Raw genomic sequence first — 12002 nt, 5'->3', positions numbered from 1 at the left:
GTGTACCGGTGCACCCAATTGTTTCGTAGTGCAACTTTATCTCTCTCCGTCACACCGCATGCAGTTCATCTGTCCAACTGGTCTGCTGTTCGTGGTAAACTTACCCAAGTCTCATATGCGAATTTTGATACGCGATGTTGTGTTACTTCGCATATGACTGAGGGATGCAAGCCTTCCATTACCCTGAAATAAACATTTCGTAAAATATCTCTGAACCCTTACATACTGCACTAGAGTAAATTTCGTCCCACCGTTCATGCCGCCTTCAAGAAAATTTGCATGATGCACTTACACCCCTATTGCGGGTACCGCGATACTCATGTCGATGCCGCCTGTTGAGATTTATTTGGTGTTAGTTTTATCTGTAAATTACTGAAATTCAATTACAATCTTTGGAATCGTTTTCCAGGAAATTTACATTTATATGTTGGGGCATGTGGAAAGAGCCTCTATTTTTGGATCTGAAATATCCATATTCACCGAGTACTAGCCTACGATGGATAAATTTTTAGGTACTTTACGCGAATAGACTTCGTCGAAACTTTCATGTGTTATGGCTGTGCACATCCGTCATCATATATGTACATACATCCACAAATACAGACAGGTGGCATCACAATTTTTTTTTTTTTTTTGCATTTCGAGAGGGGGATGAAAATTTATAAACCGGTCAATTTTTCACATTCGTGAACCTTCACATATAGAACGTGCTACATATGAAAGAAGTAAAAAGAAACAATATAAAGTCATTAAAACGAGATTAAAGCTAGAGAAGACGAAGAGATGTAGTAGGAGAAAAGAGAATAAAAATGTGAAGAAGAAAAAGAATAAAAGGAAAGAGGTATGGGAGAAGAAGGCAAGAAACCAAATGAAATTATGGCCCCGTGCCGTTCCCTTACTTGTAGTGTTCAGAAATTCTTCCCTTCCCAGAAAGTGATGTCCTCCCCACGATCGGAGTGTAAAGAGCACGTTAATCCTATATAACTTCTGACGCCAACCCAGCTGGACGGATCATGCCGTAGTCTGTGCCTCCACTGTTTCTGGGATTTCCCTAAGGAACACGTGATTTGTTTTCGACGCCTGGGAATCAAAGGGACTGAGATTTGGGAATCCCAGAGGGACCAGTATGTTGCCTTCGATAGCAGTGTAAGTTGTGTGGCTGTAATGGCGTCTTGTTATGTACGTTGTTTAACGAAACTATACCACCTTCAAAAAGATTATCTAGCTCTCCAGACATGCCAAGTACCTTGGTCTAGTATTAGACAATAGACCGACATAGAAGAAGCAGCTGGACAAGGTCGTTAACAAAGCCTATAAAGCTTTTTGGACATGCAGAAGATATTTGGTAAAACTTGGGGACTGCAGCCGCATATTGTGCATTGGATATACACTGCGGTTGTAAGACCCATAATTACATACGGCGCCACAGTATGGTGGCCCAGAGTTAAACTCAAGACAAGCAAGGCAGAACTTAGCAAATTGCAAAGGTTGGCTTGCTTGGGTATCACAGGAGCAATTCTAACATCCCCAACAGCTGCACTGGAGACACTCCTTGGACTCCCCCCCAATGCATATACAGTTGGAGGCAGAGGCCATGGCAGGAATCTACCGTCTCCAGTACACTGATCATTGGAAACCTAAATCCGATAGTTTCGGACATGCATACATAACTCAGGGCATGAAAAAAAAAACCATATTACAAATGGGGTCTGACAAAATGATACTGAGACATGTATATGAAAAACCATTCACAGTCAGATTTCCTGACAGGAGTGAATGGGAAGACGGGTTTCGGCCCGATAGAAAAGGGGGTCTGATGTGGTATACAGATGGTTCCAAGATAAATAAGGGCTTGTGTGTACTGCTGTGGCACGAGGCGGAAACTTAGTTTCAGCCGTGGGCAGTACACGACAGTATTCCAGGCATAAGTATATGCCATTAAGTTATGTATTATGGAGAATCCAGATACGAACTTCAGAAATAGGAACATCTACGTTCTATCTGACAGACAAGCTGCACTTAAAGCGCTTGACAAACACCAGATCAACTCAAAATTGGTCTTGGACTGCCACCAAACTCTCACGGAACTTGCCAAACATAACAGGTACAACTGATATGGGTGCCGGGGCATGAGGATATTGCTGGAAACGAAACAGCAGACCAATTAGCTAAGATTGGAGCTAAACATCCGTTCATAGGACCTTAACCAGCCTGTGGCATCTCTATAGGAGTTGCCAGAAAGGCAATCAGGGACTAGACAAATATGAAGCACAAGAAATACTGGGGATCCTTGACTGGACTCAGTCAAGCAAAGGGACTCATACGGGGACCCTCTACTAAAGGAGCGAAGGCACTGTTGAAGTTAAACAGGAACCAGCTACGATGGGTGGTAGGACTACTTACAGGACACTGTCACCTTAAAGGACACCTCTCCAAACGGGGACTAAGTAATAGTCCAACTTGTGAGAGGTGTCAAGAAGAAAATGAAACAGCCACACATATCCTGTACGAATGTGAGCCCTTAGCTTATTTAAGATTACGTCACTTCGGTCAATATATTATGGAACCAAGTTACTATTTTGACATCCCTACATACAAAATCCTACGCTTCAATCAAAGTGCAGGATTGCTGATGGGATAATCAGAAGGGGAGGCACAATAGATCACTGTGGTCGCGGTGCAAGGGCCAAGAAGGCCCAACCCTTATACATTCATTCATTCATACCACCTTCCAAGATAATTTATCGCCAGATCGAGTGAGAGCAAAACTGTTCACAGAAACGGACAAAGAACTTGTTGCTGCTTACTACGTTCTGTCATTTTCTCCCTAGCTGGGCGTTAACGGGGGCAAATGCAAACATAATACAAAAAACTTACTTTTGTAATGCAAGAAGGTACTTTCTTAAAAACATTCTTAAATATTTACAGCTTCTATCATGACGAAAGAAGTTGAGATATGAGCGTAAATCGGGAACGGATGGGAAAAATGTGATGTGCCCCATTTCCACACACTGTTGCAGTATTCGTTACGGAAATCAAGGGTAGCAGCATTCGGGACATCCTGTTACCGAGCCAAGATATGAGCCGTACACCTCTCTCATCACCGCTTTGGTAATCTCTTTGGTAAGCAGAAAGCAGTTGTCCCTGATATCCTTATATATCAATGGCGCACGTTTCCTTTTCTCTCGTTATTACATCCTTAAGTGTTAGCAAATAGTGATGAAAATGAGCAGGGGATTGAAGCAATTGAAGGTGTGGAAGAGTCGGTATTACAGATTCCGCCTTTTCCGCAATAAGTGCACTAGAAAGCAGCACCTCTCTGTTCATACTCTTATTTCATCAAGTTCAGTATCTTACTGCAAATGTAAATCAGAATTTTTAATATGTTGAGGTTAGTATTTTTACGAGAATTTTATGCCAGCCTCACGTTGGAACTTCAGCAGACTTTATGCTACTAAATTTAATGTCGTTTTACATTAAAATATTTTTCAAAACGCCTTCGATTCGAATCTCGGTGCGACACCGCTACACTTATTCATGTTTTACATATTTCTGCTTAGTCTTTTCAGGCAAAATCCCGGATACTACTTGACATAGGGTACGATCGTTTCCTTCCAAATCCTTTCTACTTTATCATTCGTGTATTTATCCAGAATTTGGATCTATACGTTTTTGCTGCTTAGAGCGTCTTAAAATAATCACAAAGAATGAAGTACTCCTCAACTCACATTTTCTTCAACAAAATGAGTTTTCCATTAATTTTCTTCTTACAAATGACTAATCATCATAAAGAAGAAAGGTCTGCAAACATTTATAACGTCTCCGTTTTTCACTTTGTCGTTTACAGAAGCAGGGAGGAGTTGACGATCGCAGACCGTTGTTATGGAATTGGATACTATAACTCTGAAGGGAGAACTTGAAACCATTAATCTTAATTTCGCGGAACAAATTTCAATCGCTCTTCAGAGTTTACCTGTTATGAAAGTCTGTCCTCTTTAGAGAGTTGTCACTGTAATTAATTCTGGTTCTTATGAAAATTTCAGCTGAGAAGAAGACCGAACTAAAGTAAAATTTATATCAGTTTCCAACTTTAAGAAAAATTTAATTAGATAAGTAGTAGAAGAGGAAGAAATAGCCGCTCTTTGCAAGGGATATGGTTGCTTTTCTCGTTAGTGCCACAGTACAGAAATTCAGTATCTGTAAAGCATAAGGGCTGCTATACACACAACCAGTTATAACATTAAAATATTCTACATTCCATCCTTACATTATTTTATGCGTTCCGCATGATTCGTAAAATAAATAGGGATTATTTAGCTAAACATTATCAATCGCATGACTTCTATTGTCTTTCCCATAAGGAAGGAATTAAATAGAGTGAAAATTCGATAATCCGAAATAAATAAAATATTGGGTTTTTTTTTTTTTTTTGACTATCGAATCGTTCGGAGGTCTAAGGCTCACATCTTAGTTCGGTACAGGGTGTCTCCATCGCAGCAACCTTTGATTTCTGCAGACGAGTACTGCAAACATTCTCGACTTCATACAGAATATCCGATGTTTAGTAAAATTAATTGTCCAAAAGATTTATAGACACATTTTATGCAAAAGGAACTCCAGAACCCGCGGACGTTCATCTACACGGCGGTCTCTGGAGCAAGCCGTAACTGGGGTACACCTTTCACCGCCCAGAGAGGTTGCTCCATTAACACAAAATATCTTGTTTCACAACAGTTCATTTTTTACTAGAAAGAAGTGAAATAATCAGATAAAATTTACAATTTATTTTTGTTCCAATTACTGGGTGTTCGGATTACCAAGGTTTTATTCACATGAAATTCATGCTTGAAACTGTTAAAAGAATAAATAAGATCCAAGTGAAGAAATGAAAGTTTACGCGTGTAACAGAATCTATTTGGTGTGAGGACTTGAATCGCATGCAGAAAACACTACAAATACTTTCGCACTGTTTTGACAACCTCTAATAGAAATGAGTTTCAGGAATATTCCTGGGGGTAAAGGGCGGCCGGCGCGTAGGGCTGACAAACTTGCTGCCATCTATGAGCAGATTGTCTAGATAATGTGGGAACCTCAACATCGCACAACTCTATGGGCCTCCACGGTCTGTTACAGGGATAGCTTTACTTTTTTACTTTTACTGTTTTGACAGCAGTGGCTGCCTTACCTATTGGAGGTAGTGACATTACTATATTCAAAAATGTAATTACTGCGTCGAGCGGGGTTAGATCTCTTTCCCTTCCCATAAGCCATAAATTTGTATCGCCAGGAATTCAAAACAATCCTCTGTAGAGTAAAACTATTTGCGGAAGTTGTGCTTTCCTCATCCATTTAATGACTTCCCTACGGCTTCTTAGTTACTTAGCGATAGAGCCTACACTGCGTCTGCATTCGATTGTTGTACACCTGACTAAAGTATTATTGTAACAATAGTATTATGCCCCTTAAAATAAAGCAACAGCACATTTGTTAGAGCAACTTCCGGGGACCTCTGTATGCTTCAGTTTTTGGAAAGCTGCCTGGAATTTTGCATCCGGAGGAGAAAGGGGATATTCTTGCGACTAGCCATTTACATGAGATTTCTTGGTTTTCCTCTGTCGCCAAGAAAATGGTGAGCAACTTCCAGGTTGCTACTCCCTGCTTCTCATGCAGCTCTTGTGATTTAAAATCTTCCAAATTCAACCCCTTGATCTGGAGCCCCCCCCCCCCAACTTGAAAATCACAAAAAACAAGAAGAACACACTGTTTGGAGTAGAGTCCTTCTTGAGAAGACTAATTAAGAAATTTCCAGCATTTATGGAATTGGAAGGTTCATTACCTCGTTCGCAACAGCCCTACACTGATTAATATTTTGAAATAGATGAATCCAGTCCACACCCTCCCATGCTGCTTGCTTGTCTAACAAAAAATAAAAATTCGGAAAAATGACTATCCAAAGTGAATAAAATATCGTTAATGAACACCCAGGCTATTGAGCATTGCTTAGGCCCTTGAAAACCTTCGTATTCGAAAGTGAAGCAGAAGAAACAAGGTAAGGTATGTTCTCCCTATGCTTAGCTAATTAAGCACTACGGCATAAAGGCGTATGGGGGAGTGGCTGTATAGATTCATATTTTCTTGAACTCGGAACTACTTTGAGGTGAGTGGTCAGCGTCACACCTGGGGATATCCATTGAACAGGAGGCTGGGTGGGCCCCAGAGCCGGTGTGGGAACGTGGAAAAGAGAATAAATAAGATGAAAAGAAAATGATAAATTCAAAAAAGGAGAGGAAAGAAATGAGTTGGAAATCAGGAGACGAGGAAGAAAATTAAATACAAGAAGGAGGTGAAGATTGACACCGATGTAAACGAAGAACCTGAAGAAATAGACACAAAGAAACAGGTAGAAATATTGTCTTCACGTCATTATTGTTCGCAGAGACCGAGGTAGGTATTCGTAGCTGTTATATAAAGAACACTAAGGAGCCCGAACTTTATGAACAGGCTGTCCTATATTCTGTTTATGCGTTGCAGGCACATTTTTTTTTCAGGAATAAGTTTAACTTCATCTCATGGAGAGTCTCTTGCATGTGGCTGTCATGGCACGAAGTTGTGTAGTTGATCTGAGTTCGCTTAATAGCTTTGGAGAGTGGTTTTTGTGTCTTGTCAGCCATTTTGAATGAAGTTTAGCTTTTGAGAGGTAAAAAGGGCGACCATGAGGAAAAAATAGATGACTGCCTCAAAGCGTAGCTGCTGTAATTAGTAGTAAAGTTTAGCGAGACTTTGGGAAGAGAATGGGACAACGCTGGGGGTGCAAGAGAGGGCGGGGGTGAATGAGTTGATAATAATTGATGTAGTAACCATGAGAGAGGAAAAGAGAATTACGTTACGTGCATCCAGTGCCATCCAGCAAACTTCTCAAGAAAGGCTTTGCCGTGGCTGTATAAAGAAATATCATGTAAAGTGTGGCATACAAGTGCCTGGTGGCTTATTTTTCTCTCTATGACTATACAGCCCTTTGGACCTTGGCCGCCTTTTCAGTTTATTAATCCTATTCACAGCCGGTAGGTCTCCTTGGACGGGGGATCCCTGTCGCAAGGCCGCTAGCTGCACACACAACAACAAAAAGACAGATAAAAGAAAACAGACATTCATGCCCCGAGTGGAATTCGAACCCCTAACCACAGCGTTCGAGCGGGCAAAGACGGCTACAGTGTTATAATATGGCGTGGCAGCTGCGATATCCCACATAAATACCACTTACTGGAATTGCTTCATTGTTGTGTGACGTCAGTGCTGTCTCAGAGATATGTTTATTGTGTCATTACCTAGCAAAGTAGCTCAGTTTACAGCAAATACATCTGTGTGTGTATATATATGTGTGTGTGTGTGTGTGCGCGTGCGTGAAATTCGTTTGTGAACATTACCTAAAGATGGCCGTTAACGACAAAAAATGTAGCGCATAAGAAGAAATAAAGAACGAAATGTCCTTTGTGAGGGTTAAGCACAAATAGTATGGAATCTTACCAAAAATAATTTCGCACTACTGAGGAAAAATGAATTAAGTACGCAGACAAGTTTTCGTATTTAAATAAACACCACACACAGTTTCAAAGTATAGAGCTTTATCAGGATAATTGGTTACTCTATCAAAGGAACAGTTAATTACGAGTAATACATGCAGCGCGTACATGAGGCGTAACGTTTATTGTAATGTACAGGTAATTCCGATACAATTAAGGCAATTCCATTAGACTAATTCCGTGATAGGTTGATTTAAGGCAGAGTACATATACATGTGTGTGTGTGTGTGTCTAATTTCCAGTCATTCATAAAAAACCAAAACCTTAACGTCTTTGAGAATTTAATACACATTTGTTTCATTGCAACTGGACACACAAAATTCGATACGTTATTGAAGGCGTGTTTCCTCCCGCTTCTCTGTGCAAAGTTATGTCATCTGTCGGTCACACCGAATCCGAAGCCACTGCACTGAATTTCAGTCACGTAGGTAACAAATTTTTCATCTCATGTCAAATTTAACAACATTCCCATTTCAATATTTGTTATTTTCTTAGCTGGAGGTGAAATCAAGAGCCTTCTCTGAGTTGCGTTGTGAGGCAACTTCTGTTCCTTCGAGGTCTTGTACGCTGACAATCCTCCTCCTCAATTCTCCTCCTTAACAATAGAGGCTGTGTTTTCTGCGTGTTCGTGATAGCTACCCACCGCTGTTGTGTGACGTAGTCGCAGGCGCAGGAAACATGTCACGTGACGGCCACGTACTGTGACCTTGAAACAGCAACAAATATCTTTCATTGAGAAAACTCATTCTTTCCTCCAAACATCGATATGTGACATCTGATGTCATCTATCTTCAGAAGTGCTATACTAATTTACTGAGTACAAGTGGATCTCTTCCCTTATGGTGGTTTTAATCCAGGTACCCAAGGCCGATGTAGTCAGTAAATGGCGTGAAAATGGTTAGGAAAATCTCTGCATGCGAGTGATGTGAGATTCTAAAGTGCGAACTCAGTTTATAGCTGTGCATATTGTAGATGACGAGTAACTCCGTTACGTTAATTTAATGGAGCGTTTCAGTAATTATTTACTATAAGTGCCCGCCCTTCTCCCTGGTACAAGTTAAGAAATTAAATTGACCTTATATACTACAGCCAAGTCGTTTCGTATTAGGGATAATTTGGGTTCAATTCTCGGTCCGAACACCGGCTATTCTGACTGAAGTATCTCGTGGCTTTCCTCAGTACCTCCAGGCAAATGTCACCATTAAAGTCTCAAGTCAGGCTGCGACTGCTTCCTAATTCTTTTGTATTCGCTATTTATTGGTCTTCCTATCATTCAACTTTTTCTAATATGAATTATTGAAGTAATTAAATAAGCCACAATTAAATAAAAATGAAATAAAATAATAATTCTTATTGCTAATAGGAAGAACATAGACTGAGGGTGTTTGAGAACAGGGTGTTGAGGATAATATTCGGACCGAAGAGAGATGAAGTGACAGGAGGTTGGAGAAAACTGCATAATGAAGAGCTTCATAACTTGTACTCTTCTCCAAGTATAATTAGAATGATCAAGTGAAGGGGGATGAAGTGGGAAGGACGTGTAGCACAAATGGGTGCCAAGAGGAATGCATACGGGATATTGGTGGGAAAGCCAGAAGGAAAGAGACCGCTGGGAAGACAAAGGCGTAGGTGGGTGGACAATATTAAAATGTATCTTAGAGAGAGAGGATGGGATGTTATGGATTGGATTGATCTGGCTCAGGATAGGGACCAGTAGAGGGCTCTTATAAATACGGTAATGAACCTTCGGCTTCCATAAAATGCTGCGAAATTCTTGAGTAGTTACAGATTTTGCTTCTCATCAAGAAGGGCTCAGCTTCATAAGTAGTAAGATAGTAATATTGTCTCCCATTAAATCGATTAGGGAAGTTTCCATTTTCACTGTAAGCAAAAATGTAAGTTCCAGTTTTCAACCAGATTGCTAATTTTATATGTCGGTTTTTTCTTCATTGTCGATTGGAATACGATCTCATAGAAGATACTTTCGCTTGTGTAATTCTAATTAATTAGTTATTTTTTCATTACATGTATTTTTAGTCTTTTTGTGTTTACAATGTGTTTAATGCAGTTGGCTGTATGGACCACTGCTGTTGGCAATGTCTCTAATAATGGACTGAATGAATTCGATTATTATTATTATTATTATTAGGCCACTATGCTGTTAAGTTATTGCACGTAAATAAACATGAATTGAATTGAATTATTTTAACGTCCATGTATTTGTCGTCCGTCAGTATTGCAACATTTGTTTATTCACCACTTAATTTTAATTTTAATTTAACATTATACACTTTGACACTACATGTTTCGGCCCCAAACGGCCATCTTCACGTGTCTTTATATGTTACAAATATTNATTATTATTGCCAGCATCATGATTATGATCGTCATTGTTGTCTGTAACTGAAGCAATTTTAGCTGTGTTACCAAAGTTCAAGACAGGGAATCCTTTAGTGCGATTCAACGGGGGGCAACCCGACGGGGGAGGGGCAGTCACTTGCAGATTTAGTTGAACTTGTATTTCCGCAGAAACCACAGGCGTCGTTTTGTCGTTTCCTTACGGATGTGATGTGAGGCTTTGGTGCTGTTAGGATCTGGACTATGGCTTCAATTCATTGCCGTTTTGAAGCACATATCAACTGATGAAATACGCGATAGATCTGTCAGAACCAGAGGCACGTCAATGGGACCAGTTCGTCAGAGGCTACAGTAACAAAACCGATCAATTTTAATATTACGTTCCATATACTCTGAAGGCAGCAGTAACAAAAATAATTATGTATCTGCGCGTCCTTACCTTATCAGAGCTTTCAGCGTCCCTCCCGTCTTAACGTTTTCTATATCTGTGTGCACATAAGGGCAGCTTTTTAGTTTTTTTTTATTTACTTTTTTATTAATTTTTGTCGAAATTGTATAATTGTTTTGATGTTTTGAGTATTATAATCCATTGAATTTTGCTGCATAACATTCCAAGAACACCACATTGCCATCTTCACGAACAAGTAACGCCCCCTTCAGACTCACACCCCACACTCTGGGTACCACAAACCTAATAGGTTCCTATATCAAGAGTCTCCCATTCAAAATTCCGTAACCAAATCTTGCATTACACAGTTTGATTTTATTCTAAAGTTATTGATTTCACCAGGCCCAGAATGCTGCAGCAGGTGTTGAAATTACGAATTACTAACTTTCTGAGATTGCCCCAAGTATTTCAGAGCTTTGTTTCAGGATATCAGCAAATACTTGCCTTCTCTTTGATTCTTTTTCCCTTGGCACTACAGCCCCAGTGGGCCTAGGCCTACCTCCATGAACTTCTCCGTTCACTTCGGTTTTTCTAGATCTTACACATTCGGTAGGACTCCTTGGGCGGGTGATCAGCTCGTCGCAAGGCCTCTACCTGTACACAAACACAGAAAAACGCACACACACAAACTAAACATCCATGCCCTGAGTGGGATTCGAACCCACGATCCCAGTTTCGAAGCGAGCGAAGACAGTAAATGCCTTAGACCGCTCGGCTACCGTGACCGGCTTTCTCTTTGATTAGGGATCCATTTATCCAAACCATATACAAAAAATGTCAAATAATTATTTGGAAGGGGAGATGCTAATTCTTTAACTTGGTTAGTGTATGTACTCGTATCGCCTTTAATATTCACAAGTTGTTCGGTTTGTACAAAGGGCGTATTTGTAGATTAAGTATGTATATACGTATATGCTTGTGTGCGTTCGTGTGTTCAGTATATATGCATATATACTCATAATTAGGGTGACCATGTTTTGGGAAGAGAGTCCGGGACACGCTATAACGAGGATTGTGCAAGAGACAGAGGCAGTGAGCAGAAAGGGACAGGTTTACATGCTCCAAACTGATCACCCCTCTTCTTCCAAATAAACAGCACGGAGAAACCTCACCCTTCAGTCACGTTCCTAATCCTTTCCCTCTGCTGTTTTCTTCCATTGGTTAGTTGCTTCGAGAGCAGAGACAGACTGTCTCGCCGTACGCTTTAATATCTTCTAAAAATTATGTGATTATGCAGAAACAACTGTCGTAAATTTGCTACTTTCATTTTGAAAGAAATTGAGATTAAGTACAAGTCCTTTAGATGCCTAATTAAAGAGGATTTCAAGATACTGACACATTTCGATAGATCTTTCTGGCGCCGGAAATGACAGAGAACGTGCGTACTCCAGCTGCAGTCGAGTTTGTACTCAGTACCAACTTCATCACAGAAGCGCTCTATTTAAGTAACACTTATTATGAAGACGTGAAATATTTGAGCAGTAACCGGTGCTACAAATTATTGTAGCATGTAGACTTGTTCATAAGTAATAACTTATAAACAATACCCGCTGTTAGGTAACAGTTTCCTAATAAGCATCAGTTGAAGAGCAACGGTGTGACGTGTTTTTCTGCGG

At 40.2% G+C, this 12002-nt stretch overlaps 1 protein-coding gene across 6 annotated transcripts in view; it reads left to right on the top strand.

The window, feature by feature from the left end:
* The window catches only part of LOC111868839 (agrin), a 922237-nt gene that overhangs the window by 754835 nt on the left and 155400 nt on the right, over positions 1 to 12002 (top strand). The window contains exon 1 of one of the 6 annotated variants that reach the window (XM_033753194.1): positions 3089 to 3123. The exons of the other annotated variants lie outside the window; for them this stretch is intronic. The gene's annotated coding sequence lies outside the window, so the exon portion shown is untranslated. Of the gene's footprint in view, positions 1 to 3088; positions 3124 to 12002 lie in introns of those variants that run through there. 6 annotated transcript variants of the gene reach the window in all.

This window comes from Cryptotermes secundus, unplaced genomic scaffold (assembly GCF_002891405.2).
Source record: "Cryptotermes secundus unplaced genomic scaffold, Csec_1.0 scaffold310, whole genome shotgun sequence".
Classification (NCBI taxonomy): Eukaryota; Metazoa; Arthropoda; class Insecta; order Blattodea; family Kalotermitidae; genus Cryptotermes; species Cryptotermes secundus.
Note: the sequence above shows the minus strand (reverse complement) of the source record. Positions and strands in the feature narration are given on the sequence as shown.